The 15637-nt window shown below is 42.1% G+C and overlaps 1 protein-coding gene across 1 annotated transcript in view; it reads left to right on the top strand.

Moving 5' to 3' along the window:
* Positions 1-6710: 6710 nt before the first annotated feature.
* Positions 6711-15637, top strand: part of LOC134226048 (organic cation transporter protein) — a 59975-nt gene continuing 51048 nt past the window's right edge. Inside the window, exon 1 of the mRNA XM_062706561.1 lies at positions 6711-7066. The gene's annotated coding sequence lies outside the window, so the exon portion shown is untranslated. The remainder of the gene's footprint in view (positions 7067-15637) is intronic.

Here is a 15637-nt window from a genome sequence, read left to right on the forward strand (position 1 = left end):
GAGGCATTTTGACATTGAAACTTCTTTTTTAAATAGAGAAGTCTATATTATGGAACGTACACACGGTCAAGCAGTTTGACCAACAATGACTCCACCTCTCGTTTATTCTAACATCTATCAAGTTTTACCAACAGCGACACGAACAATCAATTTATTCGACGAACAATATCACACACGAACGACCGAAGCGCCAACTTGAACACCAACCATCAAAAAATATATGGGGATTTGTGCAACTTCACTACAAATGCTCAAACATGTTCGGCGAACTTTGACTCCACCCCCAGCAACTCAAACCAAAATCAAACCGTTTTAATTTTTTCCAACCGAGCCGCCAACAATCAAATGGTTGTTCAAACAACTTCACACACGTTCAAACAAAGCAGCAACCGAAGCGTTTTCTTGGGGGCGGAGTCAATGTTCGTCAAACTGCTTGACTGGTGTGTACGTTGCATTAGACAGCCACCAGGCTACGACATGCCAGGGAGAGAAAATCATGTATGCAAACTGAAGCGCAGTATATAAAGCAATGTACACACCAGTCAAGCAGTTTGACGAACATTGACTCCACCCCCAAGAAAACGCTTCGGTTGCTGCTTTGTTTGAACGTGTGTGAAGTTGTTCGAACAACCAATTGACAGTTGGCGGCTCGGTTGGAAAAAATAAAACGGTTTGATTTTGGTTTGAGTTGTCGGGGGTGGAGTCAAGGTTCGCCGAACATGTTTGAGCATTTGTAGTGAAGTTCCACAAACCCCCATATATGTTTAGATGGTTGGTGCTCAAGTTAGCGCCTCGATCGTTCGTGTGTGATATTGTTGGTCGAATAAATTGATTGTTCGTGCCGCTGTTGGTAAAACTTGATGGATGTTTGAATAAACGAGAGGTGGAGTCAATGTTGGTCAAACTGCTTGACCGTGTGTAGGTTCCATAAGGCTTGCTGAGGTTTAATCATCTTTCTCTTTCGAGCGCATGGGGAGGATAGGATTTGTTTTCATCGGGAAACCCTTCGGAAACGTTTCCACTCTGTGCGCGTGCAAGAGTAAGATGATTAAACATCTAAATGGAATAGTACTTGTTCACCTTATGGAACGTACACACGGTCAAGCAGTTTGACCAACATTGACTCCACCTCTCGTTTATTCAAACATCCATCAAGTTTTACCAACAGCGGCACGAACAATCAATTTATTCGACCAACAATATCACACACGAACGACCGAATCACCAACTTGAGCACCAACCATCGATATTGTATGGGGGTTTGTGCAACTTCACTACATATGCTCAAACATGTTCGGCGAACCTTGACTCCGCCCCCGACTACTCAAACCAAAATCAAACCGTTTTAACTTTTTCCAACCGAGCCGCCAACTGTCAAATTGTTGTTCGAACAACTTCACACACGTTCGAACAAAGCAGCAACCGAAGCGTTTTCTTGGGGGCGGAGTCAATGTTCGTCAAACTGCTTGACTGGTGTGTACGTTGCATTAGACAAGCAAAAACTATAAAGAAAACAGTTCGGCACCTTTACAAATACAGTCTCTCAAAGTGTTTGTTGTTGATTCTGTTGTTTACTAAACGACAACAAAAATTCAAAGCTACTCATTTTCAATGAAATAGTTTAGACTATTAATCACCAGTTGCCGCTACGCTACCAAAAAGGTGTTCGCCAGTGACTTGTATTATAATCAAGATTGGACTATCTTGTAATTTAAAATCTTTGCTTATAGGCAGTTTAGGTGATCCAAGATCTTCTTAAAGAATAGACCTACTGTTCAACCAGCGTAACAACGATGGATTTTTCATGTGTGACTTTTAGCGGAGTAGCTCCATTTTGGTCCATCGAAATACGTTACGTTTACAAGGTTTGAAGGTCATCCAAGAAGTCCTTGAAGAATACAGCTGCGAATCAACCAGCGTAACGATGCACTGATCACTTGTGAACAGTGTTGTAAAATGTCATTTTCAGTCGTTTATATAATTTTTCCAGAACTTTTTTCAGATATTAGCTATTGATTCTTGATGTATGACGAACTTATAGCGCATAAATGTGCCAACAACTTTGTCTAACAAGACATTGCTGTAAATATGTAATCTGGGGCGTGGGAGGCAAAATGTCATTCAAATGACATTATGTCAAATGACACGTGACATTCTGGAGAGTTTCTACTCTCCAGCCTTCAAAGTTATATTTAGAGCTATGTACCCTTGAATAAAAATATAGCCCTACTCAAGCGTTATGAGTGCATCTAAAATTATGATGTGATTTTTACTTCTGAAGAAAGTTATGAACAAATTAGTCAAATGACATGCTGATGACATTTTACAAGCCTGCTTGTGAATACCAGCGGTGAGGAACCATTCTGGTCCATAGAAGCATGCTGGGTACTTTATTATCATTTACAAGGTTTGTAGGTTATCCAAAAACTTCTTGGAGTATAGACCTGCGGATCAACCAGCATAACGATGGACTTTTCTTGTGTGATTTCTAGCGGAATAACCCTCATTCAGGTCCATAGAAGCACGCTGGGTGTTTTATAACCATTTTTAGGGGTTATATGTCATCCAAGAAATTCAAATGGTATTTCTCCGGTAATTTTATTGAAAATTCCATCGTAAATTACTGTAAGAATTCCTTCGGAAATACCTTTAGCAATTTGCAAAATCTATCCGAAAATCTTTCAGACTTTGGAAATTTCTTCGATAATTCATTCTGAAATTTCTTCAGGAATTGAATCGAGAATTTCTTCTGAAAATCCTTTAGAAATTCTTTCCACTTCAGGAATTTGCTCCAGAGATAATTTAGAATATTGTAAGTGTTGGTTATGTTATGTGACGAGTGTTGCCGTTTTTCCAGTACAGTAGCAACTGCAGTAGAGCAGGAGTTGATTGGCCTCCACCACCCTATAAGACCGCAGCCAACCACTCGCCATAGCTCTCCAACCCTCCACCACAGGGACAGAAGCATCACCATCAAGCAGCCATGAAGGGGTGGTGTAATCGGGTTGATGCAATAATGCGAGGTGACTGACCTGGAAAGTAGTAGTAGTAGTAGTTTCATAGTAGCCTTGCAACCAGTGGAGAATGTTGAAAGCTTCCAATATCTTGGTAGCCAAATGGCGTCAGACGGCGGTACCAAGATCGACATAGGCGCACGGATAAAGAAAGCAAGGGCTGCCTTTGCGAGTTTAAGAAATATCTGGAAAAACAGGCAGATAAGTGAACGCACCAAAATACGAATTTTTAACTTTAACGTGAAATCTGTGCTGTTATACGCTAGCGAAACATGGTGTGTATCAGTGGAGAACACTCAACGGCTGCAGGTGTTCATTAACAGATGTATGCGGTATATAATTCGGGCCTGGTGGCCTCACAACTGGATCTCAAACAACGAGCTCCATCGTCGTTGGCACCAGAGGCCGATAGCAACAGAAATTCGGGGTCGGAAGTGGGGCTGGGTCGGCCACACTCTACGTAGAGGCGGAAACGAAATCTGTAAACAAGCATTAGACTGGAACCCAGCGGGACATCGCAGCAGAGGCAGACCCAGAGGCTCATGGCGGCGAAGCCTCAATAAAGAAATATAAGAAGTCGACCGAAATCTAACTTGGCAACAGGTTAAAGCGATAGCCGGGCTGGAGATCTTTCAAGTCGGCCCTTTGCACCACCGGAGGTGTACAGGATCCATAAGTAAGTAAGTAAAGTACTGGCCTGGAAAGGAGGTCATTTCGAAGTGAACGGATTGTCAATTTCCTAATTACCAAAGATACCAAGTTAGATAAAGTTGAAGTGAAGAGAGTTTGGGGAAGAAGACCAGCTGTAGAGGACGTCAGGTAACTTGGAGTGGCTGCTTCCGGAGACAGAAGCTGATCCCAGCATTTTCTCCTTCTCAGAAGCCCGTCGTACCCAGGTTCCATTGTCAGTCTTATTGGCATTGATCCGCCGATAGCCGCTCGGCCATCTTATTGGTCGAAGAATTCTCCTTAAATAATTTCGGAAGGTTTTCCTGAAACAAATTCCGTAGGTTCTTAAAGGATTTTCTATAGTTTTTTTTCCGTAGGAATTCCAAAAATACTAATGGATCTCATAAAATAATTTGAAAGGGATGTTTCGAAGGAATTTATAAAATAATTTCCGAAGAAATTCATAGAAGAATTTATAAAGAAATTCTTAAAAGAATTCCTATAAGAAATTTCGAAGGATTTTCTGAAGGAATTTTTGAGGAAATTTAAAAAGGTATTTCCAAAAATAAATTGATAGATTCTTTCTTGATGAAATTTCGAAAGACATTCCTGCAGGAGTTTCCAAATGTATTTCAGGAGAAATTTCAAAATGTATTCTTGAATGAATTCACGAATAACAACCTGAATAGATTTTCGAAAATACTTTCTTAACGCATTTCTGAAGGAATTTTCTTAATGAACTATTAAAGGAATTCACAAAAGAATTTACAATGAAATTTACAAACAAATACCTGCTAGAATTTTCATATAAACTTCTAGATTTCTACAGAAATTCATTTTAAACTTCTTCAGACACTTTAGCAAGAATTCCGTCAGGTATATATGAAGGAAATCCTTCGGAATTCTTGGAAAATCCGCACAGTAGTAAAGCAAATCCCCATATATAATGAGCATGAGCACGAGCATGATTGACCGCCCACGGTTGCTACTCCGTTATTGCCAGATCAGCTGTAATTACACAGAGCACCAAAAGATGACGTTTGGGACTAACATCATCTTCAATGTGTAAGAACTGGTGACCCAAAAATAAGCAATACCAGCGCCGGCCGTGTCCGAATGCAAGTCAATTAAGGAATAGGTAGGAAATTGTTGACGTGATACTCGCTTGATAGAAGCCGACGAGTCATCTGCACTTCCACGAGAAATCACTGGGGTGTTGGATATATGGGGTAAGGAGTGAGGCAGGGTTCGATTTGGTAAACGGTCTGCCGTGTATGCGTGTAGTTTGATTTGAAACAAAAACAGTAGAATGAACGCTAATTATTTTAATTATTGACCGTACTACACAATTGGATGCGAACTAAATTTGCACTCTCTGATTAATTTATTCACACGCACAATGCAGAACAAAATATCGGTGACCAGCCGATCGTTTTGCTTTCCGCATAAAGCAAAACTAAATTTCGACGACCGGCCGATCGATCTGCTTACTGAAGAATCACCGCTGTCCGAAATACGAGAAAACATGCACTGAACACTGATTAACTTTATTACCGGCCGCGCAATGCAGACCACAATATTTCGGCATATCGCGCGATTGTTCTGCTGTCCGAAACAAAAGCAAACACGCTAGAAGAGATTTTGTTACAATTTTTGTTATTTTAACTACTAATGGTACATGTTTTATAACAACCGTAGTTATAAAAAAAACTGCTGTAACAGAATAACAAGGTCTGCTATAAATCTGTTACTATCTACCGGTCGGGAATAGCTTATACTATAACAAATCAAGATAAAATTTTCAAAACGACTTATCTGCTTTTGTAAACAAAGATTCAAACGACGATTTGACGAATCTGATAGCTCTCCCACGCAAACCAACACCATCAATAGGTAGGTGAAGGTTTCCGCTACGGGCCTGTTGACCATGAAATTTATGTGAAGCGATTTTTTTAGAAAGCATCTAGAAACAATAGTAAAGCTTACTTATTGGAGGTCCTCTTTTGATGTTTTAATACGTTTTAATACTATGTATCTTTAAACATTTATCGCACTTTTGGCTTCTCGAACAATTATCACCAATGACACCAATCTTACATTCGGTCGGGTGGTGACTATCACGCGACTGCCAAATGTCTGCTTTTACATCGATAAGATATTTCAATAAACCGTCTGCTTGGATAGCAGTGCAGCAATGAATGAAAACTTCTCTTCTCACGCAAAATGTAAATATAACCTATACCTACTACTAATGTTTTGCGGTTGAACCGCATTGAACCGGATTCTTATGTGGCCGGCCGGCGTGCCAGTAGCGATAAATTTTGCCGAACAGCATGGAAGAATCACCAAACACGTCCCAGCAGCGCTGAATCGGCGCACGCTTTATTTTTGGGGTTTTCCACATTTCTCGCTTGACTTTTAAAAAATACCCGAGTTGTAAAACGTGAAACCCGTTCGTTCATTCTTCCGCTCTACAGCGCAATACGATGAACTTAATGCAAATGTACAAGTTTTCGTTTGTTTAACCATGTCATTCGCTTACGACCTTACGAGAACCAATAACCATCCCAAACAAGGCTACCTCACTGCTTAGTATTCACATTAGTATTCCATAGCATTTAAATGCGAGATTTTCTGTGTCAAATAACTAATCCTATTTGCGCTTTTACACCTAAACAGAATTAACCCTACCGTCGGCGTGTTGTACTTTACTGATGAACATAATACGGTTGAGATATGGAAGTCCTGGACCCAAGAACTATGGTGCAGGTTATGACATGTTGATGTACGTATCCTAAATTAAACAAGTGCCTAGATTAACCAAACAAAAATTACGCACAGCTACTTCGGCTCCACGGAAAAGTTGAACGACGTTTTCTTACTTTTTTTTCCCGATATCTAAAAAAAAGTATTCTAGGTCGCGGCGCAACTTCGCGTGACAAAACGCCGAATCCGACTTACCATTGACTGCACCTCTTCAGTCAGCCACATTCAGTCGGTCGGTCGTGTTCGATACTGATGAATATCCAAAAACGAAAGCACATGTTTTGCAACTGAAGTGACTCAAGCGATATAGCTTACAGCATTTAGTGTGTTTAGAGTTCACCTCACACATGGGATGATCATACAAATTTGGCAAAGGAAAAGTACGCGATTCGGAAATAAACAAAGTATAAACGCGATGTGTTGGCAGTGAAATAATGAATTAGTGTTCGCTTTATCTGGTGGCCGGTTCGAACCGGTTGAACGATTTTTTTTATAGACTGTGATAGAGTGGGTTAACATGTGTTACATTTGGCAGCAGAATTAATTTGGGATTATGGCGCCAAATGCTTCCGGTTTGGTTTACTGCGGCAGTTCTTCTGTAATGGAATAATGATAAGGTGAACTCCATTTGTGTTTTTTTCATGACGTATATTTTGTTAAACCAAATAAAATTGATAAATTCAATACCAAATTTTCAAAACGACTTATCTACTTCTGTAAACAAAGATTCAAACGCCGATTTGTCGAATCTAAGAGCACTCCCACGCAGACCAGCACCATCTTAAGGTAGCCGTCGTCTTCGCCTATGTGCTGATGGTGTTGGTTTGCGTGGGAGTGCTCTTAGATTCGACAAATCGACGTTTGAATCTTTGATAACAAAAGCAGATAAGTCTTTTTGAAAATTTGGTAACAATAACTTCCGAATTCTATTCGCCCGAATGACAAACGCCCGAATAGACCAGATGCCCAAAAAGACCAAACACCCGAAAAAACCGTTTACTCAAATGGATCATGTGTCCAAATTGACAATTTGCTCGATTGAACCATTGATCCGAATGTATCAAATGCCCGAACCAATCGTTCTTTGCGAATTGTACATTTTTAACATTATTGACATTTTCAGTGTTACAATTGCATTCTGATATTTAGCCTTCTTTCGAACGTAGGCTGTTCTTTAGAGTTATTTAGCAAAAAAAAAAACATTTTCATCAAGGTGATCATAAAATATACTATCCCAGATGCATATTCCTTTGTACCTTAATTCGAACAAAAGCAAAATATGGAGAAAATCAACGATCATATATGTTTTGGTTAAATTCAGTGCACGGGTAGATCAAACAACCCAAACTCGATGGCACCTCTTTCATTCCATCCTTTGATATAAAAAACAGAAAGAAAACCACCCAACGATAGCAACGATAGCGATCGATGGGGGAAGCCAACGCTAGGTTAAAGGGGTTGAACTCAAATTTAGGTTGTTTAAACCAATTTGAACTTAACATTAGGTGGAAACAACTTAATATTTAGGTATTTTTTCACACGGGATCAAACGGAAACTACTCAAATCCGAGTTGGGCCATCCAACTCAAAATTGGCTTCCCCCACCAACGGTCCAAATTAAGTGAATTGAACTTAATTTTGAGTTATTTGAACTTCATTCTGGGTAGATGAATTTAACCGTGTGGGGAATTATTAAAAAAAAATCTGTTCGGTTGTATTTCCAACTCGGGCAAATGGTCTTTTCGAGCATTTGGTCTATTCGGAATACTTTGAAATTATGAATAAAGTCCGTTTAGGACTCTAAACAATCTGAATCTGTTTGAGATTCTGAACATAACCCGTTAGGGATTCTGAACTCAATCCGTTTGGTTTGAATTTTTGAACTGAATTCGTTTGATGGTTTGCAGGGATTTTGAATACAGACAGACAGGGACAGGGACAGAATACATTCACCATTCTAAACAAAATCTGTTTGGGATTCTAAGCATGGTCAGAATCTTGATTTCGGTAAATATTTTTTGTATAATAAAGTACGTTGACATAATAGTTGATAGTCAACGTATTTTCTGGAGGTATCCAGAAATATTTCTTTTCAATTTAGCCAAAATCTAATTCATTTTGATAAATAAAAGCATTTTTATTACACAGTAGTGTGCGACAACATTATCTTTATCTGTAGTTCAATCTTTAGCTTCTTTAAATCTGCAATTAAATAGGAGAAAATAGTCGGCTGTCGGCAGCATTTTGTTCTTGGTTTTCTTCGCTTTCTTTCTTTTCTTCACTTTCGCTCAATTGAACATAATTAAGATATTTGCAAACCAACGGAAGCCTATAGGCATAAGGCAATAACTGGTGAAGAAATTTAATTGATTTTATCTATAGGAAAAATTTTAATAATAGTTTTTTAGTGCAGATTTTATGTCGTTTATAAAAAGGTGGTCGGTTGTCGGCACCACAAAAAAAACAATAAAAACGGAAGAATATGAACAGAAGGCGTTGCGCCTAAAAATATCAAGACTCGTTATGTGAATGGCAATGAATTTAATTACAATTAAATACATTTTCTTCTTTTTTCTTTCTTTTCTTTTCTTCTTCTTTTCTTTATATATATAAAACAAAGTTTGCATTTGTACGACCGCGCATCACACAGGAATAGACAGCCCAATTTTTGCTAATTTATATTCGTTTTCTTCTTCTTTTTACGAGGAAAAACGTTATGATGAAATTGGAAGGCTTTGAAAACCAAAACTTTTAAAATATTGATCATCTATATATAATGAACAAAGTTGTAAAAAAATGAGAGATCATTCTGAAGAACCGATTTGTTTTTTAGATAAATTGTGGACGCAAAAAATTGTATCAGAAAATTTACCAATTTTTGGCGAGGCAAAGTTCGCCGGGTCAGCTAGTTATACATGTGTTTATTTTTCATTTATTTAGTTTACATCTAAACAGATGCGGACAGCAGGGACTATGTCCAAGGGCTTGACGATCCCTCCCCAGGCCATCTGCGAGTTGTGGGGCTTGCCTAGGATGTGGTGGGGTTTGACAGAGGGCCCTGTTAAACCTCTATAAAAAGCTGCATGTATCCGCAAGTAGGCCCCACCAAAGCGACCGTGTGCCGCTCAAAGCGCACAAGCCCAAGTCCTGGTGTTAGGTGGGACGCTAAACAGCCCTGACACGACGGCCCTCCGACGAGACAGGAGGTTTGCGCAGGCCCAATAAGCCGCCTAGAAAACCAATCATTACGAACAATATAAGAGATAATGCGACTCGATATAATCGGCAAAGACCTAGGCGACGAATACAGGATCACGATTGGAAGCTTGGAACATGGAATTGCAAGTCGCTAGGTTTCGCAGGTTGCGACAGGATGATCTACGATGAATTACATCCCCGCAACTTCGACGTCGTGGCGCTGCAGGAGATTTGCTGGACAGGACAGAAAGTGTGGAAAAGCGGGCATCGAGCGGCTACCTTCTACCAAAGCTGTGGCACCACCAACGAGCTGGGAACCGGCTTCATAGTGCTGGGTAAGATGCGCCAACGCGTGATTGGGTGGCAGCCAATCAACGCAAGGATGTGCAAGCTGAGGATTAAAGGCCGTTTCTTCAACTATAGCATCATCAACGTGCACTGCCCACACGAAGGAAGACCCGACGACGAGAAAGAAGCGTTCTACGCACAGCTGGAGCAGACATACGATGGATGCCCACTGCGGGACGTTAAAATCGTCATCGGTGACATGAACGCACAGGTAGGAAGGAGGAAATGTATAGACCGGTCATCGGACCGGATAGTCTGCACACCGTATCGAATGACAACGGCCAACGATGCATAAACTTCGCAGCCTCCCGCGGAATGGTAGTCCGAAGCACCTTCTTTCCCCGCAAAAATATCCACAAGGCCACATGGAGATCACCTAACCAAGAAACGGAAAACCAAATCGATCACGTTCTAATCGACGGTAAATTCTTCTCCGACATCACGAATGTCCGCACTTACCGCAGTGCGAATATTGAATCCGACCACTACCTCGTTGCAGTATGCCTGCGCTCAAAACTCTCGACGGTGTACAACACGCGTCGAAGTCGGACGCCGCGGCTTAACATTGGGCGACTACAAGACGGTAGACTAGCCCAAGAATACGCGCAGCAGCTGGAAGTGGCACTTCCAACGGAAGAGCAGCTAGGCGCAGCGTCTCTTGAAGATGGCTGGAGAGATATTCGATCCGCCATTGGAAGCACCGCAACCGCTGCACTAGGGACGGTGCCCCCGGATCAGAGAAACGACTGGTATGACGGCGAATGTGAGCAGTTAGTGGAAGAGAAGAATGCAGCATGGGCGAGATTGCTGCAACACCGCACGAGGGCGAACGAGGCACGATATAAACAGGCGCGGAACAGACAAAACTCGACTTTCCGGAGGAAAAAGCGCCAGCAGGAAGATCGAGACCGTGAAGAAACGGAGCAACTGTACCGCGCTAATAACACACGAAAGTTCTATGAGAAGTTAAACCGTTCACGTAAGGGCCACGTGCCACAGCCTGATATGTGTAAGGACATAAACGGGAACCTTCTTATGAACGAGCGTGAGGTGATCCAAAGGTGGCGGCAGCACTACGAAGAGCACCTGAATGGCGATGTGGCAGACGAAGATGGCGGTATGGTGATGGACCTGGGAGAACGCGCGCAGGACATAATTCTACCGGCTCCGGATCTCCAGGAAATCCAGGAGGAGATTGGCCGGCTGAAGAACAACAAAGCCCCTGGGGTTGACCAACTACCAGGAGAGCTATTTAAACACGGTGGTGAGGCACTGGCTAGAGCACTGCACTGGGTCATTACCAAGATTTGGGAGGAGGAAGTTTTGCCGCAGGAGTGAATGGAAGCTGTCGTGTCTACAAAAAGGGCGATAAGCTGGATTGTAGCAACTACCGCGCAATCACATTGCTGAACGCCGCCTACAAGGTACTCTCCCAAATTTTATGCCGTCGACTAACACCAATTGCAAGAGAGTTCGTGGGGCAGTACCAGGCGGGTTTTATGGGCGAACGCTCCACCACGGACCAGGTGTTCGCCATTCGCCAAGTACTGCAGAAATGCCGAGAATTCAACGTGCTTACACATCATCTATTCATCGACTTCAAAGCCGCATATGATACAATCGATCGGGACCAGCTATGGCAGCTAATGCACGAACACGGTTTTCCGGATAAACTGACACGGTTGATCAAAGCGACGATGGATCGGGTGATGTGCGTAGTTCGAGTTTCAGGGGCATTCTCGAGTCCCTTCGAAACCCGCAGAGGGTTACGGCAAGGTGATGGTCTTTCGTGTTTGCTATTCAACATCGCTTTGGAAGGGGTAATACGAAGAGCAGGGATTAACACGAGTGGTACAATTTTCAATAAATCCGTCCAGCTATTTGGTTTCGCCGACGACATAGATATTATGGCACGTAACTTTGAGAAGATGGAGGAAGCCTACATCAGACTGAAGAGGGAAGCTAAGCGGATCGGACTTGTCATCAACACGTCGAAGACGAAGTACATGATAGGCAGAGGTTCAAGAGAAGACAATGTGAGCCACCCACCGCGAGTTTGCATTGGTGGTGACGAAATCGAGGTGGTAGAAGAATTTGTGTACTTGGGCTCACTGGTGACTGCCGAAAATGACACCAGCAGAGAAATTCGGAGACGCATAGTGGCTGGAAATCGTACGTACTTTCTCCGCAAGACGCTCCGATCGAATAGAGTTCGCCGCCGTACCAAACTGACAATCTACAAAACGCTTATTAGACCGGTAGTCCTCTACGGACACGAGACCTGGACGATGCTCGTGGAGGACCAACGCGCACTTGGAGTTTTCGAAAGGAAAGTGCTGCGTACCATCTATGGTGGGGTGCAGATGGCGGACGGTACGTGGAGGAGGCGAATGAACCAAGAGTTGCATCAGCTGTTGGGAGAACCATCCATCGTTCACACCGCGAAAATCGGAAGACTGCGATGGGCCGGGCACGTAGCCAGAATGTCGGACAGTAACCCGGTGAAAATGGTTCTCGACAACGATCCGACGGGCACAAGAAGGCGAGGTGCGCAGCGGGCAAGGTGGATCGATCAGGTGGAAGATGACTTGCGGACCCTCCGTAGACTGCGTGGTTGGCGACGTGTAGCCATGGACCGAGCCGAATGGAGAAGACTCTTATATACCGCACAGGCCACTTCGGCCTTAGTCTGAATAAATAATAAAAATAATAATAAATCTAAACAGATAACCCTGAATCAAAATTAATGGCATATTATTCGGCAACGCCGCCATTTTTTTGTTAAGTATCTTGGCTATGCATATGCACAGCATATGTTTCGAAATGGACAAATTGAAATTTGCGAAAAAGAATCCACGTGCCTTGGAGGGACTCGAACCCTCAACCTCCTACTCTCTAGATAGGCGTGATAACCCCTACACAACAAGACCACTTAAAGGTCACGTTAGCGGAAAAGCCATCAGAATCCGAGTACCAACCTCCACCGCGGTTAGCTCTTTTTTGCAAGTTGAATATCTTTCGGATGCTTGTTCTGTCCAATCTCCACATGTGCTTTACTGTTATATATCCACTGTCAAGCGAGTGCACATTGTTTATTAAACGAGAGGATCACACTCTATGTTCCCAACAACGGGCCGATCCAACACGGATTTTTTTTCGTCTTGTTTTAACATAAATTTTGGACAAACTGCTTCTAAAACGGATGCAAACCATGAAAAAGTTGAAACATGGGTTAATTTTTTTTTTGAAATCTTCCAGGACTTCCAAACCTTTTTTGAGTTCAGATCTTGATAATCTACATAAACAACAAAGCGGGCCTCAATCCTATTTTGAAGTTGGAAATGGTACTTGAGACATAATTAAACTATTTTATCAAATCTCAATGTTACCTGAATATCAACGGTACTCCAAACTATTTTTGAGTGCAGATCTTGAAGGTCTACAAGATCAACAGAGTAATTCATAGGTTTCCGAGCTTGTATTTTAGTTGGGGAAGCCCCATGAGACATTATTATACCAGTATATACAAAATACAACATTCCCAGAATATCTACGGTACTCCGAACAATTATCGAGTTCAGTTCAGACCAACAGAGTGATTGATAGGTTCCTGAACTTGTGTGATAGTTGTAGAAGCCTCGTGAGGCATCATTACAATAGTATATAGAAAATTCAACATTCTCAGAATTGCTATGATACTCTAAACCAGTCTTGAGTTCCGATATTGAAGGTATACAACACCAACAGAGTGATTCATATTGTCCTGAGCTTGTGTGTTAGTTGGAGCAACCCCATGGGACATCATTACACCAGTATACACAAATAAAAAAAGACAGGAACACCGTCTTCGACCAGAGGTCGTACAGACTGAACATTTAACACCTAGCATTAGACAACGGACACATAACAACCAGTGGACCAGTGGAGAATTTTTCGATCACGAAAAGTTTCCTCTTTACCGGGGCGGGAATCGAACCCACACTCCATAGCACATGCGTCTAGACGATTGGCGTCGCTAACCGCACAGCCACGAAGCCCACCACAACATTCTAAGAGTTTCTGTGGTACTCCAAATCATTCTTGAGTTCAGATATTGGAGGTCTTCAGGACCAACAGAGTGATCCATAGGTTCTCGAACTTAGGTGTTATTTTGTGAAGCCCCATGGGACATAATTACACCAGTATAAACAAAATACAATTTTCTCAGAATATTTACGGTACTCCAACCATTCTTGGATTCTGATTATGGGGGTCTACAAGACCAACAGAGTGACTCAAAGGGTACTGAGCTTATGTGTTAGTTGCAAAAACCCCAGCAGAAATCAATACAACAGTATATGAAAATTTCAACATTCCCAAAATATCTACGGTACTCCAAAACATTTTTGAGTTCAGATATTGGAGGTCTACAAGGCCAACAGAGTGATGCTTGTGTGTTAGTTGGAGAAACCCCAAGAAACGTCATTACACCAGTATATACAAATCATAACATTCCCAGAATATCTACGGTACCATACATGAGTTCAGATTTATTTATTTATTATCAGACTAAGGCCGGGGTGGCCTGTGCTATACATAAAAGTCTTCTTCATTCAGCTCGGTCCATGGTTGCACGTCGCCAACCACGCAGTCAGCGGAGGGTCCGCAAATCGTCCTCCACCTGATCGATCCACCTTGCCCGCGGTGCACCTCGCCTTCTTGTTCCCGTCGGATCGTTGTCGAGAGCCATTTTTACCGGATTAATGAATTCAGATATTAGAGGTCTAAAAGACCAACAGAGTTATTCATAGGTTCTAAAGCTTGCTTGTTAGTTGGAATTGCTCCAATGGACATCATCACACAGTACTTACGTACGTACGAAAAAAAAGCATGTTGTTATGATCACAAACATCGCATCCACATTTTTTTGTTCTTTCGTTTCGCTTGGTCTATTTTAATTCACATCAACATCAAAGATCTTCTTGTTGATCGGTTTGAATATAAGGATCTGAGCTCAAGGACGGCTCCACCCCACTACCCCGAATGCCAGTACCCCGAATGCCATTACCCCGAAGGCCGCTACCCCGAATGGGACAGTACCCCGAAAACCATTACCCCGAATGGGACACTACCCCGAAATCCATTACCCCGGAAGGCAATTACCCCGAAAACATTTAGAATCTATAGTATTCTGTTACCATGTTTAACACCAATAGATATCGATGAATTGCAACAGTTTTTAACCAACCAGTTTAACCAACAGTTTTGATTTTTCTTCTAATTAGCTTTAACTGTCATTCCTGTCATTATGACCTGGAAAAGTACTATTCTACGAAATGGAGTAAGAGATCCTTTTCTCCAACAGAACGCGTTTTTCCGGCATAAGGCGAACAGAGGAGATGATGCCTTGTTTAAATGAACGAGTTTGCCCGGTATAAGGCATACAGAGGAGAGGATGCCTTCCTTAAATGGACGTGTTTGCCCGGTATAAGGCACACAGAGGAAATTATGCCTTTTTTAAATGGACGTGTTTGCCCGGTATAAGGCACACAGAGGAAATTATGCCTTTTTTAAATGGACGTGTTTGCCCGGTATAAGTCTGTCTGATGCCTTCTTTAAATGGACGCGTTTACCCGGTATAAGGCAGACAGAGGAGATGATGC

The sequence above is a fragment of the Armigeres subalbatus genome, chromosome 3 (assembly GCF_024139115.2).
Source record: "Armigeres subalbatus isolate Guangzhou_Male chromosome 3, GZ_Asu_2, whole genome shotgun sequence".
NCBI classification, from domain to species: Eukaryota; Metazoa; Arthropoda; class Insecta; order Diptera; family Culicidae; genus Armigeres; species Armigeres subalbatus.